This window comes from Antedon mediterranea, chromosome 4 (assembly GCF_964355755.1).
Source record: "Antedon mediterranea chromosome 4, ecAntMedi1.1, whole genome shotgun sequence".
Taxonomy (NCBI): domain Eukaryota; kingdom Metazoa; phylum Echinodermata; class Crinoidea; order Comatulida; family Antedonidae; genus Antedon; species Antedon mediterranea.
Window position 1 is genome coordinate 12,954,166 of NC_092673.1, and position 11,992 is coordinate 12,966,157.

An 11,992-nucleotide genomic window follows, 5' to 3' on the forward strand; every position below is an offset into this window, starting at 1 on the left:
AATGAGCAGCCATCTTCAACGAAAATAATGTCTAAAACAAAACAAAAAATAATATTGTAGTGAAATTATGTAAGACGTCGACACCCCTTTCTTAATTTATGGAACAGTCTGGGTGAGACTGCTGATTGGTGGATGTAACATTAGAAGGAATCCACATGCTAATCAGTTTCAACCACCAAAGATTACAGACGTACGTAGTATAGGGTTATTACTGCACTAAACTAAACTTCGAAATACATCATCTCTATTAGTATTGAATCTTAGGTAGGCATTAAATCGTTATCACTGTGTACTCTATGAAGTTGAAAGGATAATGAAACCATTTAGCAGGGTTAGTATAGTGTGTGTTTCTTTATCATCTGGATTGATTATCGTCTTCGGAAAACACCGACGCCCGGACCCACTCTCGCTCACACCGACGAGGCAGATAAAAACGTTACAATATAGTCAGTCCTTGGCTTATACTAATTTGTATGGTGAAGGTCAAGAAACATAGATCTAGATGCTATTAACAAACCAAACTTCGGCCCAAACTTATGTGCAGGCCTAAACCTGTCTTTGTGCATATGAGTCCTAGGCTGGTTACTGGGTAGACCAACTAGCATCTCTACCTAGCCTTATCTGGGGCTATTTTCTATATACAAATAAATGAACAGCGATCTTCCACGAAAATATTGACAGTCAAAACAACAAATAAATGCATATAGGCCTAGGCACAGACTAATTTGTATGGTGAGGATCAAGAAAATATATATTTGATGCTACTTACAAACCAAACTTCTGTGTAGTTAGGCCAAACCTGTCTGTATTGAGAAATATTATGAATCCTAGGCTGGTTAACTTAGCACTCGCACTTGCAGAATCATCAGCAAAACCAAGGTACGAATAGAGTTAAGAGAACATTTAAGGGACCTCTGAGGTCCCTTAAAAGTTAAAGGGAAAATAGACCAAGTTAAGGGTTCCCTTAACCTTAAACCATTTGTGAATACCAATTAAGTGAAACCCTTAATATTTTCTTGATTTAAGGGAAATTCTTAGGATTTAAGGGAAATATCTCACTTAAGTGTGATTGGTGAATACGGCCACAGGCTTATACGGTTAGGTGTGACCAATGCACACTGCGCCCCACGATAAATAAGCTCTAAACAATCACTCCTAGATGTCCCGCACAATTGGCTGTGGGAATTAATGACTCAACGCAATGATGTCGAGAGATTGAGTGCCTAAAATTTCGCAAGCCACGCTAGACGACGCTTCGCCTCACCGGGCGAGCGATATGCAAATTTTGCCGCCGCAACAATACCTTGAAATATTCTAGGGTTCTATACCTACCACTCTAGAGAGGGCGCTATACTAGACTATAGTTTTCAAATGTGACACCGATCAGAGAGACCATGTGACTTTATGGTACACGCGCGAGAAAAAACATTCCGCTGCCGGTGATTCGCATTCACCAATCAAATCAGCTAGAATCCAAAATCATTCAACCGTGAGCAATGCCAATCACGGGAAAGCCCAGCTTTGATTAGCTTACGATGACATCATATCACAAAATGGTGGTTTTGTAGTTGAGCCTCGTGGAATATTCTGTTCCAAAAATGAAATACATGGATATTTGTTATGGTATGTGTGCTTTTTCTTTAAAAAATGTGAATAATAAAGGCCTCATATCGAGTAAAGGGGTTTTTGGCACTTATAATAAATATAAGGCATATCGCAATGGAACTATATAATCTTAGCGTAGGAAGACATACAAATCCCAGGTCATGAGAGGCTCAACTACAAAAACAATGTAGCGCGTACTGCCGTACGTGCTAGATGATAAGATATTTTAACCACATTTTTTACGTGTTTGGTTAGTAGTAATGAAAATTAAAAATAGTTGATCTGAAGAGAATGATATGATATGTAAATAAACAAACACTCAAAAGAATTATGTTTACAGTTCAAATATTGTCAGTAATAGTTTATTCTTATTTGCCTAACTTTATTTTTCCCCCGGCACCTTTGATTGCCGACAGACGCGATGATGTGCCGACGGACACAAAATCAGGAGGGGTGAAAAGTGGTGGGAGGGAACGCTTACAAACATGGTTGGGATGGAATTTTCCATTAGCTGAAGAATGGGGAATCTGAGGTATCATTTTTAGAATTGGAGGAAATTGTAGTAGCTTGTTAAGAGTGGATACATGGTATTACTATGGACGTCTGTGGTAACACTCAGTAATTTTAAATATAAATATTTTACCTAATGTAATAATATTACACATCTTTTTAAAATGTCATACTGTTGATTAATTATTTAGTTCTCTTGTATTGTAAAGTAATGTTTCTTTAATCAGTGGTTCTATTGCATTGTTTAGTAAATATTTTAAGAATTTTGTTTAATACCTTCCTGTAAATAATTAAAAATAGAGTTCAACAGCACATTATTAGATAATGACCTTCAAACTTTATGTTAAATTATAAACATTGGGCTTCAGTAAAAATGTTCGGGCGGTTTAGAATTAATGTTCTTTGCCTGATTTGTGTACATAATAATAAATATATATTTAGGTGTAGCACTATAGCAACAATTTTAAAATGTCATAAGAAATATATAGTTATTAAAATAATGTTAATTAATACTTTATGTTACTAAAACTAAAAACGGTCGCGGAAAAAATTGCATAATTGTTATGGATTCTACCATTTTTGACAAAGGGGTGAAATGTAAAAATTATAAATAGGGCCTAGAGCCTATATGAGGCCTACCTACCCCCTAAACAAGTTGCTTCAGACGGTCAATGTTTTTTTAGTTTTTTCACAGGGTACATCCAAACCCCCTGCTATGCTACTGTGCCTTAGCTGTAATTTTTACTTTTACTTCGCCTTTATTATGTTAAAAAAAAAAAAAAAATCTTTGATTGCTTTTCGTTGTCCTTCACAACAGAAACAGCATGTTTATCGTTGTTTATTGATATTCGCCCTCAACTTGATGAAAAGTTCTAAGAACTCGAAAGGTCTTCATGAACCAGACGCCTTGTATCAATTCCGTGTTGTGTGAATAAACATGCGATTGTCTGATTCCCTTTGTTTTTCCGATGTATGTTGTCGCAAATAACAAAAAAACCTCCAAAGTCCTACACACGCGAATTACTCTACGCTCCCGGTGTAGGCCTACATGTTTGTCACGCTGTTAGCATACATCATCACAGTCGCTGAAAAATGTGACTTTCCTGGCTGAAAACCAATTCTAAACGTGAGAATCCTCTGTTTATATAGATTGGGCACTAAGGTGTGTTAATTAGAAAATTAACAAAAAAATGGCGTTTATTAGGAACAATACAGTAGAATAAAACATTTAAAAAATGGATGCCAATAGGTTCAAATGCTTAGTTGGTTATGAGCTACGCGGTAGAATGTCCGTCCGTAACACAATTAAAGTTTGTAAGTTTTTCTATGATGCTGTCAACAAGTTAAAAAACACATTGATAATTACATTTTTTTTTTTAAATCGGCCCTCTGATTTTTTGATAAATTAAAGCAAATTGTTAAACTCATTATGTTATTGATATTTTGTACATTTTGTACAAAAACATTTTTTTAATAGACAATATTTTTTTAAATATTTCATTGCATTAGAAGATGAGGATTTTCTATAATTTCCAACGTTTTGAGATTCTAATTATTAAAAAAAATCTTAAATGTTCAAATTAAATACAATACAATAACATAAACAATAAAGACATTTATTTTATTTTACTGTATTTTAAATTTAAACTTATTTCCAGCTTTAAATACGGTAAACAAGCATAATTGTTTTTAAATTGCCAAACAAAAATGTAACCAATCGGATTGCAGATCTATTGACCAATCAGATGCAAACACTTTTAGCCTATCAAAAATGAGTATAGAATACAACCAATTGGATTGGCTATAAGTATGAGTAAACTATACCCTAAGTTTTAAAGCATAGGATTCAAACAAATAAATTTTGTTCAAACAAGTTTTGTTCAGGAATATTTCTGAAGACAGATAGATAAATGTAAGAAATGTAATGAAAACCCTCATGAACAATAAACGCCTGGGGCATTCATTCGAATAATTACAGTATGTAGATTTACTTTAACCTTAAATTTAAATCAACAACAAAAACTTTTTTTTAGACCAAAATGCCAAAATATAATAAGACACAAATAAAAGAGTACCATCAAAGACACAAAGCTAAATGTTTAGAAGAAGACCAAGCACGAAAAAGAATGCAAAGGAGCTGATAAAGAATATTCCAGATAAATACACTGAATATTATAAAGCAAAGAATGCCAGGTGAAAGAGAGAAAAAAGCTTGACAAAAATCCATATGCACTCAAACCAAAAAAGAAACAATGAGAAACAGAAGACCAAATGGTATTTAAACACTGTTCGACATACAATCGCAGTATGAAAAAAGGCCAAATCAATTTTCAATTTTTTCTGGGTTAGTAAATGAGCTGAGTCCAGAGCAACAACAGCAAATAAGGGTTAGCCCACCAAAATCAATGAGGAAGTCAACAAAATTAACTGATGAGCGAAAGAAGTTCATACAAGAATTTGTGAAACGACATGATATGTCTTACACATGTCCAGGAAGGAATGATAATGTTTACTGCGGCGTTGTTGATGGTTATCGAACATACAAAGAAAAACGTTATTAGCTCTGGACAATTATGAAATGCACTCTTTGTGCTGAATGAAGAGCTTACCAAAATTTATGGTGATGATGCAATTGTGGGTTATTGTACATTTTACAGACATTTGAAAACACTGAGAGAGGTAAAGCTCCAAGCAAATATTCTGCATTCTTCTTGCCTGTGCCCTAAATGTGAAAACTTGGACTTGCTAATACAAGCGATCAACTGTCATTGCCTACCTCTTTCAAAGACGCAAATTCTAAGCAACATTGTTTGTGACCCAAAAAAAACGCTATGTGTGTAGCTGGAAAATGCATATGGAATGGATGCTTTAAAATTAGAAGGTTTAGAAGAAGTGGATGAGGTTCTGGCCTACCAGTACTAGTGGCAAAAAAAAAATTCAAAGAAATATCCAGAAATACTCCTCTTTCATTACTTTGGCGATGAGATGTTGGCCTTCTTCAAGAAGCAACTAATGGAGTATAAACATCACCGATACAGCATAAAACGACAGTATGAAGCAATGAATATTATCAAAGACAACTGCCTATTGATGCTGCATTGTTCCAGGTAGATTTTAGCGAAAATTATTCCAACGGACAACAAAAATGAAATACAATCTGCCTACTTTAGTCATGAGTAATTTGCCATATACACAGTTTGTTTATGGTTCAGAGATCAGGCTAGCCATACCTTGTCAGTCAAGAGTATTGCCAAGGTGTCAGACGGCACAGATCACTCCAAGTTTTTAGCCTTTCAATGCAATAAGCAATTACTAGAATTAGCTAAGAAATGTGTACCTAATTGTAATGAAGACCACTTTTTCATTGATGGCTGTGCCTCTCAATTTAAGTCAAACTACTTTTTTTATATGATAAAATTCCAGAAGTCAATTAAACTTACTATTTTGAAAGTCATCATGGCAAAGGCCCTGTTGATGCCATTGGTGGAAAAGTTAAGAATCATGTATATCGAGATGTAATGCAAGGCAAAATTGTAATTAAGTCTGCTAAAGAGTTTGCCTCTTATGCAAATTCTGTATTAAATAAATGTGGTTTTTGTGCCAAAAAGCATGGTCCAAGAATATGATGTTTGCAGTGCAGTTGCTGTTGATAGAACACATAGTGTTCATTGCGTTGAGAGAATTATGAATGATGGCATTTACAAGTATTCACAGTATTGTCAAAATGAAGAATCTTTCAGCAAAGTGGTATGTGATTGAAGAGAGTCAAGAGAGCGAGAAAGTGTCTGGAGATGAAGATGTTGAAGAAAGAGTGGATGAACAAAAATATCATCAAACAAAGGTGGGAGAATGTTACTTGTTAATTACAATGGTAGCAACTATCCAGGAATAGTTAAATCCTTAGGCCTAACTTCACAGAGTCTAGAGACATTGAAGTAACCTGTAAATTGCAAATTGGAAATGGCCAGAAAAACCTGATATTTTGTTGGTATAAACAAGGCCAAATCATAAAGTCCCTTCAATCTCCAAATGAAATAGTGCTAATTAGGCTAGGCTACCTACTATAGGCCTAGTTTAGGCCTACGTATCCGTAACTTTTTAATTTCTTGGTCAATTTTTTTCATCTAAAGTTCAAAATGCTTCAAATACAGGCTCCTAAAGTACTACTAGGCTAGGGTTAGGCCTATGCCCTAGCTAACCTAAGCCTAGCTCGGCCTAGGGCCTACTAGCCTAGCCTAGGTAGAGGCTACTGTAGGCTAGGCCTAGCCTAGACCTCGTTTTAGGCGTTGCATTCATCTTACCTTGCGAAGAAATGATACATACCTAGTAGGCCTAGCCTAGGCCTCCTAGCCTAGGCCTAGGCTAGGCCTCCTATAGGTAGGCCCCTACCCTAATTACTAATTAATGATTCCTTAGCAACAAAATATTCACTTAGGCCTAGACCTAAGCTAGGTTTAAATTAACAGAAGAATTTCCATCAAAGCCTACATTAAAAATAATGTTATTATCAGGTAGGCCTGGCCCTGGCCGAATAAATAATATTATCTTTGATAATAATTCGTCTTCTTAACTTCGCTCTCCGCCGATCCTCTCTCTCGCGAGCCGAATCACCCCCCGGCGCGGCGGCGAGCCGCATGTTGTTTTCAGCGCGCCGCGCGTACCAGGTTGATACCGTGAGCATTGACCAATCACAAACAGTCTTTCGGCGCACGTAGAAGGCGAATAAAAAAATGAGGGCGCTTTAATTGAGAATTCTGAGCAGCAGCAGGAGCAGAGATTTTTATTTTTATTTATTTATTTGGAATTACACCTTTAGATCGGTGGCACACTTAGTACAAACATAGAGATATTATAGTGTGCATCCTTCACAATAACAATATAACAATTAATGAATTACATAGAGAAAAGTATAAAGGCAAAAACAACTATTAACCCCTATCCTACCCCACCCCCAATTTACATCAATAGGCCTACATACAGTAGATCATTACTTTATACAAATGAATACAAAACAAAATATAGCAAAAGTGTATTAAATAAAATCACCTGACTAAACACAGGTTATTACGAAACCCACCAACCCCCTCCCCCACCCCTTTTCAATTTACTTAATGTAGCAATGTAGATAATATAGTTATTGAGTCATGGAATTCAGTGAATCATTTCGAAATTTCCATGCTTTTTTTAGATATCTTTTACAAAAACTATCCAAAATATTTTCACACTCTTCATCAAATTTTCTGAGTACCCCAAAATATATTTAAGTTTGTCATTTTCATGGGAAGTATAAAAAGTATCAAACATATCTTTACTGCCATTTCTATACATTTCCACATATAAATTAAATAATTCCTGATTACGTATATTATTTAAAGCTGGACAATTAAGGATAAAATGATGGATGTCTTCGTCCGAATTTGTACTGCATAATTTACATTTGTTATTATTATTAATATTCCAATTTGCAGTTCTACCATTTAAAGGTAGAGTATTTGAACGAACTTTAAATTTTAATGCAGCACCTTCAAAATTAGTTTTATCAATTAAGTCCAGGTTTTGATTTTAATGTTTCATAGATGTGTAGACTTGATTTTTTTTGTAATTCAATTCTCCATTCATCTATCATTATAGAGTTAAGTTTTCTTAAGATTTCAGAAATTGGAAAGTAGACTGTACTTCTTTATAATTTGAGAGAGTGGTGAAAATATTTTTGGATTCACAATTACACTTCAAGAGAATATCGTTTATACAATATAGAAACTTATACCTTAAGTCTTTATTCACAAATAAGTTGTAGCATTCCAATAAATATAATTTTCAGCCATCGATAGTTTTCCATCTTTATAGTTCTATGGAAGTATTTCATACGGAGAGCGTTTTAGATCTCGTTAGAGATGTATAAGCCTTCGACTTTTTGGATTATTTCTTCAAGCAAGTTACGTGGCGCGGCGTGTAAAACGTTGTCACGTGATGATAATATAATAATAAATAATAAAGAGTTGTGACTTTGAATGGAGTAGAAGCCATGTTTGTGTCCAACTATTCGTCTTCTTAACTGCTCCATGTAAAGTATGGAGTTGAGTCTTTTGTTTTGAAAATAGGCCTATATAACGTTCAAAGGGCTTTAACTATCGAATTTAATATCAAAACAATCAATTTGTTAAAAAGTTTTTTGTTAAAATAATACAAAAAATATAAAGTTACTGCGAACATGATTTTAAACAACAAAAATAGCAATTTCGGAACGGCTCTGGCTGTGCGCTCCATGCACGCCCTACGCGTGCACGTTTAGTTTGTACAGCATTTTGTTATTTAAAATCAAGTTCGCAGTAACTTTATGATTTCGTTATTATCTTAACAAAAACCTTAAAACAAATTGATTGTTTTGATATTAAATTCGAGATTTAAAGCCTTGTGAATGTTATACATTTTTTAACCAAATTACTCGACTCCATACTCTACATTATAAGCATAGTTGGACACAAAGATGGCCGGTGTGCACCCCACGTCACTTTCTAAAATCTGTGAACGCAATGCCGTAACTCTTTATTTATGGCTCTGATTCAACCAAAGATCTTAGAAACTTTCTAAGATCTTTGATTCAACTTAGAGCCATATATATAAAGAGCCATATATAAAGAGTTAAACTTTTACATGTTTTGTTTAAAATTATGTTCTGTAATTCCTAATTTATAAAAAAATTAATTCAGTAAATGTATTTTTTGCAGATCGTTGCATTTCATTATAGTGGGGTTCACATGGAACTATTTTCTACTAACTGGACTAACCTTGACAAAATCCCGTTCTTTGGTACAATTATGTCTAGTTAATTCAATTTCATAAAAACCTGGTATTGAAGATTTTAAATACTATTTTATGTATAAAATCATCTCTTTTTTTTATTTATCCTTTATGTTGTTTACTTTTAACTTGTGATTACCAATTAGTCAATTGTTAAATTTTGTATACTTTTTTTATATACTTTTCAGTATAGTAAATATTGTAGGCCTACCATCTTCTCTAATATCTGTTAGACCTCTGTTCCTCATCAGACATAGTTCATTTAATTTTTTTAGGACATTTTACGGTAGTACACAATGAAGAATAACCATATTCTTTGCAATTTAAATGTAAAATATGAAAATTCTTCAATTGGGTTAAAAAATTCTTTAATTTCATTGGTGCAAATGAGACTGAAGGTCACCTGCTGGGTTGTTAATTGGATTACCCTCATAAAATAACTGGCTATCCTTGGATTTAGTTCTAAATCCAAGCAGCAATAATTGTCCAGAAAAAACCATCATCCGGACATAATTGAGCGTTCACATCCAAATTATGGCGAGATCATATAGATAATCTAGTTAAACTAACTAGCCATAGTTCGATGTGAACGCCACTTATAACAAATTGGTATTTAAATTAAAGCATAAGCCAATCATACGTCACTACATATGAAGTAATTCGTTCAAGTATTTACATAGGCTATGTATAGGCCTATATCAGAGAGGTTTAATATTAAAGCCGAAGGCTGAAGGGCGTACCTTCATGATTCAACTCCGAGCTATATATTGAAAGAGTTACACATTTACATTTTTTGTCTAAAATCATGTTCAGTAATTCTTAATTTATAAACAAATTAATTCGATAAATGTAATTTTTGCAGAATGTGGCATTTGGTATTATAACATACAAGTTTGTATTTAAACCAAAGCATAAGCCAATCATACGTCAATACATCAGCACATCCCCCTTAACATTACACATCATCATCACAGTGGTCCGTCGTCTATTATGACTGATTTATGGATCAGTTTCCTCTACTTGATTCTGCATTCAGTCAGTTATACACACAGGTTTTTCTTTTGCTTTCAGGTTTGTGTATTTATTTTTTCTTTGCTAAGACCATTAATTTGAAACACAACAAAAATGTTTGTAACCACAATTAATCTAAATTTATTTAGTAGGCAATATTTGTGACTTTACATATTTTGCTTTCAGAAAAGATTCTTCGTCAATTTCTCTAAATATCGTTTCAGCTTCTTTAAGTATATGTTTTTCGAACGTAATCCGTTCTAACGAATTAGTAATTCGTTTGAACGGATTAATAATCTGTTCAAACCAATTAGTAATCCGTTCAAACGAATTGTAACATATACAACAAGTGCGAAAGCCCATTAATGACATTTTAAGTATATGTTTTTTTAACGTAATCCGTTCTAACGAATTAATAATTCGTTCGAACGGATTAATAATCTGTTCAAACGAATTAATAATCCGTTCAAACAAATTGCAACATATACTATCAAGTGCCATTTAAAGTATATGTTGTAATTCGTTTGAACGGATTACTAATCCATTCAAACGAATTACTAATTTGTTTAAACAGATTAATAATCTGTTCAAACGAATTAAGAATCCGTTCAAACGGATTAGTAATTTGTTTAAACGGATTACTAATTTGTTTAAACGAATTACTATTTCGTTCAAACGAATTACTAATTCGTTGAAACAGATTAGTAATCCGTTTAAACAAATTAGTAATTCGTTTGAAAGGATTAGTAATCCGTTCAAACAAATTACAACATATACTTTAAATGGCACTTGTTGTATATGTTGCAATTCGTTTGAACAGATTATTAATCCGTTCAAACGAATACTAATTCGTTAGAACGGATTACGTTCGAAAAACACATACTTAAAATGGCATTAATAAATTATTTTTAACAACTGCATGGAAAGAACGCAACGAAATTTATAATATCCGTCCATAACACAATCTTTTACTTTTCGCTCAAATGTATTGAGTGTATTTTTATAACCTAATGTGTATATACTTTTTAATGTAATAATTTATAATGTTTGTATTTGATTGTGTAGTAAGATAAGTCCATATTAATTTTGTTGTTGTTGCACATCTCTTGAGAATTGTGCCTCTGTTATAAAAGAGAAACAATAAAGTTATTATTATTAACATATACTTTGAATGGCACTTGTTGTATATGTTGCAATTCGTTTGAACGGATTACTAATTCGTTTGAACAGATAATCCGTTCAAACGGATTAGTAATTTGTTTAAACGGATTACTAATTTGTTGAAACGAATTACTAATTCGTTCAAACGAATTAGTAATCCGTAACATCGTCCATGACATTGCGCCACGCACCCTGGCCTTCTCCGCGCCTTTTTTAAATGACTACTTTTAAGCACAACAAAAAATCACTTTGATCACAATTTATTTCTGTTAATGTATTTGAATCGTTTTCTTATAGTCACAACAAACATGAGAAAGATAACGAAAGACATATATCTGTCTAACCTTTAATCAAATTGTATTTAATATGATATTCATCAAAGACAGCATAAATGGTTATCGTTCATAAAACGAAAACTTTTAAATTTCGTTTGTTTCATGCAAGATACATGTTTATCTATTTATCGTTACATGGGCCTTCTTTTATACAGATTCAATTTAGCATAAATTCAAATGAGCCTTACACTTTGATGATTGATTGAACACTGATGTGACAAAAGGCATCATATTGGTTTGATTCCAATTTTTGTCCCTTACTAACAGTAACTCCAAGTGGACTACAGCCATGTACATAAGAGTACGCAATATATTTGTCTTTTATCCATGATCTCTTCAGTTGGCTATAGCCAGCTAGATTAGCTGCTTCAAGTTGTTTTGGGGAGGCCAGTGAACCACCGATTTCTGTACATTTCTTTCCATTGTCTGCGTGTAATTCAAGACATTCCTAGGCGAATCTGTTGGCGATATATTACACCATGATCTGGATATGGGTAAGCTTGTAATAAATGGTGGAATCGACAGTTCTAAATTTATTTCCCGTTATTGCGTTTTCCTAACATATTTCT